General features: G+C 59.3%; 1 non-coding gene across 1 annotated transcript; it reads right to left on the reverse strand.

Annotated features, from left to right (window-relative positions):
• Positions 1–1,066: 1,066 nt before the first annotated feature.
• Positions 1,067–1,185, reverse strand: LOC131866716 (5S ribosomal RNA). Its single transcript, XR_009365316.1, has one exon. It is a non-coding gene; the product is annotated as a 5S ribosomal RNA (ribosomal RNA).
• Between the last annotated feature and the right edge of the window lie 3,414 nt (positions 1,186–4,599).

A 4,599-nucleotide genomic window follows, 5' to 3' on the forward strand; every position in this document is an offset into this window, starting at 1 on the left:
TGCGCACCAAGGAGGGCTCCGAAGTGTGCTCCAAGGTGCGCACGATTCGGAGCTCGGTTTGCCCGGGTGTGCGCACACCTTGGCTGGGTTGCGCACCCTTTGTGCGCTCCAAGGTGCGCACGAAGTCGGAGCTCGGTTTGCCCCGGGTGCGCACCTTCGCCAGGGTGCGCACCTTGATGCGCACGCCTTGGCTGGGCTGCGCACCTTGGTGGGCGCCATGGTGCGCACCTTTCGTGCGCTCCAAGGTGCGCACGAAGTCGGAGCTCGGTTTGCCCCGGGTGCGCACCTTGGTGGGCGCCATGGTGCACTCCGAGGTGCCCAAGATTGGTGCGCACCAAGGAGCGCTCCGAAGTGCGCTCCAAGGTGCGCAGGTGCGCGCGAAGTCGAAAGTTGGGTTAATTGTCCGGTTTGCCTCGGGTGCGCACCTTGCGTGCACCTTCGCCAGGGTGGGCGCCTTGGTGCGCACACCTTGGCTGGGCTGCGCACCCGGGCGCGCACACCTTGGCACCCGCGTTTCCTTCATTTTAAATTTTTTTTTTTTACAATCTCTCAAGTGGGAAATTCTATAATCTCAACTTTTTTTGCCTTTTCAGGAAACTTTTGAATGGAGCGCATCATTGGTGCGCTCCGAAGTGTGCTCCAAGGTGCGCACCTCTGGTGTGCTCCAAAGCTCTCTCCAGCTGCGTGCACCTGCCCCGGCCGCGCACCCGGCCCCGCCCAGCTTCGCTCACCTGTCCCGGGCGTCTGGTGCGGAACCTTAGAGTAAGAAACATCACCGTGCACCTTGGCCAACGTGCGCGACTCGACCGAGCGCGCACTGGCCGAGGTGCACACCGATTTCACCTGGGTGCGCGCGCAGCACCTCGGGCGCACCGGGGTGCGCGCACAACGCCCGGGTTGCACCGTGGCCTGTGTGCTCGGGGCGCCTCGGGTGCGCGCTCGGTGTCGCCCCCGCGCGCGCGGTAGTGCGGGCAGCGCACCCCGGCCCGGCCCGGCCCCGACGAGAACGCAAACGGGCAAAAGGTTTATTCAAATAGCATTGCGACGCCCGGCGAAAAACTAAGAAAGGGTGCAACACCGGGACTTCCCGGGAGGTCACCCATCCCAGTACTACTCCGGCCCAAGCGCGCTTAACTGCGGAGTTCTGATGGGATCCGGTGCACTAACGCTGGTATGATCGCACCCGTTATGAGCTTGTCGCAGTGTGTACTTAGCAAACCGCGACCCACGTGCGAATCCACCCCGGCCACCCACCCCCGTCGAGGTGCACACCCTCCCTCGCGAAGTGCGCCCCGTTCGCCAAGTGTGAGCCCTGCCCGGGTGCGCGCACCTTGCTAGGGCGTCGGGTGTGCACCCGGCCCGGCCTACGTGCGTGCACCTGGACGGGGCGTCGTGTGCGTGCAGTGTCCCGTCTGCAACGCGGTGCCCACACACCACCTCGGGCGCAACGACCTGCGCTCACATGTGGGCCGAGTGCACCTTGGTGCATGTTCGGGGCGCCTCGGGTGCACGCTCGATCTTGCCCCGGTGCACCAAGGCGCTCGGTTTGCCCCGGGTGCGCACTTGGTGCAAGGTGGGCACCCAAAATAGGGATCAAGCACCAAAACACAAGTTTCGGGATGCAAAATGGGACCCAAGGACCACAAATGCGTTCCAAGACCCATGATGGGTCCACGAGAACAAAAATGTGTTCCGAGACTTAATAAACAAATATTGGGTTTTAGGAGAAGAAACATGCTCTGATGCCCAAAACGAGAATCGACCCCGAAAAGGCCACAGGCCAAAAGTGGGATGCGAGACAAAAAAAAATGGGACCCGAGGACCAAAATTGGGTTCCCAGGTCGAAGACAGGGCAACCGGACAAGAAACGACCTCTAAGGCTCGAAATGAGTCCCGACGACTAAAACTTGACAAGAAGCACCCATCAGGCACCCAACTCGACACCCATGGGATGCCGACCCACCCGGGCTTCCACCTAGCACACCTTGGCACCCACCCACCCTCGCACCCAACCTCGCACCCAACTTAGCACCTTTGAACCCACATTGGCACTCACCCTGACCCTGGCACCTTGGAACCCACATTGGCACTCACCTTGACCCTGGCACCCACCTTTGCACTCACCTTGGGACCCACCCTGGCTCCCACCTCGGCACCCACCCAGACACCCACCTTGGTTCCTTGGCACCCACCTTGGATCCTTGGCACCCACCCCGACACCCACCTTGGCACGCAACTTGGCTACTTGCCACCCACCTTGGCTCCTTGACGCCCACCCCGACAACCACCCCGTGACCTACCCTGGCTAGGGTTGGTGCACACCCACCCTGGTGCCCACCTTGGCACCCACCCCATGACCCACCTTGGCACGCACCTTAGTACCCACCCTGTTACCCACCCTAGGACCCACCCCGTGACCCACCTTGGCCAGGGTGGGTGCACCCACCCTGGTGCCCACCTTGGCACCCACCCATCCTAGCACCCAGCCTGTGACCGGGCTTGGAACCCAACCTTGCACCCGTCTTGGCCAGTGTGGGTGCGCACCCATCCTGGCACCCACGTTGTGACACACCCTTTAACCCACGCACCCTAGCAGCCACGTTGGCACCCACCTTGGAACACAACCTAGCAACTTGGCACCCACCCCGTGACCCACCTTGGCATCCACCATAGCAGTCGCCCACTTGGCACCCACCTTGGAACCCAAGTTGGCACCCACCTCGGCACCCACCTTGACACTTGTGGACCCACCTTGCCACTCACCCTAGCATCGACCCATCCTAGCACCCACCCTGGCACCTTTGCACCCTAGCACTCACCCATCCTAGCACCTAACCTGTGACCCACCTTGACACTCACCCTCGCACCCACCTTGGAACCCAACCTAGCACCCACCCACCCTGACACCAACCCTAGCACCTACCCACCCTTGCACCCACCCTGTGACCCATCTTGGCACCCACCCATCCTACCACTCAACCTATCACCCACCTTCTCACCCACCTTGGCATCCACCTTAGCACCCACCCACACTGGCACCTTGGCACCCACCTCGGGCAAGGTGGGTGCACACCCACCCTGACACCCAATTTAGAACCAACCGAGCATGTTACCCACCTTGGCACCCACATTGCAGCCCACCCTAGTACCCACCCTATGACCCACATTGGCATCCACACCCTAGCACCCAGGCACCTCGACACCCGCCTTGACACGCACCCTAGCACTAAACCTGTGACCCACCTTGGAACTCACCCTAGAACCCACCCACCCTGTGAACCACCTTGGCATCCACCTTAGCACCCACCCACCTTGGCACCCACTCTAGCACTCACCCATCCTAACACCCAACTTGTTACCCACCTTGGCACCCGCCCTCGCGTCCACCTTGAAACCCACCCTAGCACCCACCCACGCAGGAGCCCACCTTGGCACCCAACCTAACACCCACGCATCCTGGCACCCAACTTGTGACCCACCTTGGAACCCACCCTAGTACCCACCTTTGAACCCACTATATCACCAACCCACCTTGGCACCCACCCTATGACCCTCTTTGGAATCCACCCTAGCACGCACCCACCCTGGCACCCACCATGGAGCGCACCCTAGCACCCACCCACCTCGGCACGCACCTCAACACCCACCTTGGTGTGCGCACTGCGCCAACCTCTCAAAGACCCTATGTGGTGCGCTCCAAAGTGTACACCTTTGGTGCGCTCCAAGGTGCGCACCTTTGGTGCACACCGAGGTGCACACCAAAGTGTGCACCGAGGTGAGCACCAAAGTGCACTCCAAGGTGCACACCAAGGCGTGCACCTTTGGTGCGGTCAATGCAAACGAATTCGGAAGTTGGGGTCGATGTCCTAATCGCTGCTGCAGACTACACGTATGAGAATCGGACAAATAGCTTTATATAGGGGAGGTGTTGCGTTTGATGGGTCGACTCCCCTGGTTGTGTGCACTGCACCAACTTCAAAGACCCTGTCTTGTTTAAGAAGTCAAAAGTTGGGGTGGATGTCCTAATCATTGCTGCAGTCTACGCATGTATGAGAATCAGACAAATAGCTTATATAGGGGAGGTGTTGCATTCGGTGGGTTGACTCCCCTGGTTGTGCGCACTGCGCCAACCTCAAAGACCCCGCATAGCAGAAGAAGTCGGAAGTCGGATTTTGGTGAGCACCAAGGCGTGCACCTTTGGTGCGGTCAACGCAGACGAATTCAGAAGTTGGGGTGGATGTCCTAATCGTTGTTGCAGGCTACACATGTATGAGAATCAGACAAATAGCTTATATAGGGGAGGTGTTGGGTTTGATGGGTCAACTCCCTTGGTTGTGCGCATTACGCCAACCTCAAAGACCTTGTTTTCGTTAAGAAGTCAAAAGTTGGGGTCAATGTCCTAATGGCTCCTGTAGGCTACACATGTATGAGAATCGGACAAATAGCTTATATAGGGGAGGTGTTGGGTTTGATGGGTCGACTCCCCTGGTTGTGCGCATTACGTCAACCTCAAAGACCTTGTTTTCGTTAAGAAGTCAAAAGTTGGGGTCGATGTCCTAATTGCTCCTGTAGACTACACATGTATGAGAATCAGACAAA

Source organism: Cryptomeria japonica, unplaced genomic scaffold, assembly GCF_030272615.1.
Source record: "Cryptomeria japonica unplaced genomic scaffold, Sugi_1.0 HiC_scaffold_153, whole genome shotgun sequence".
NCBI classification, from domain to species: Eukaryota; Viridiplantae; Streptophyta; class Pinopsida; order Cupressales; family Cupressaceae; genus Cryptomeria; species Cryptomeria japonica.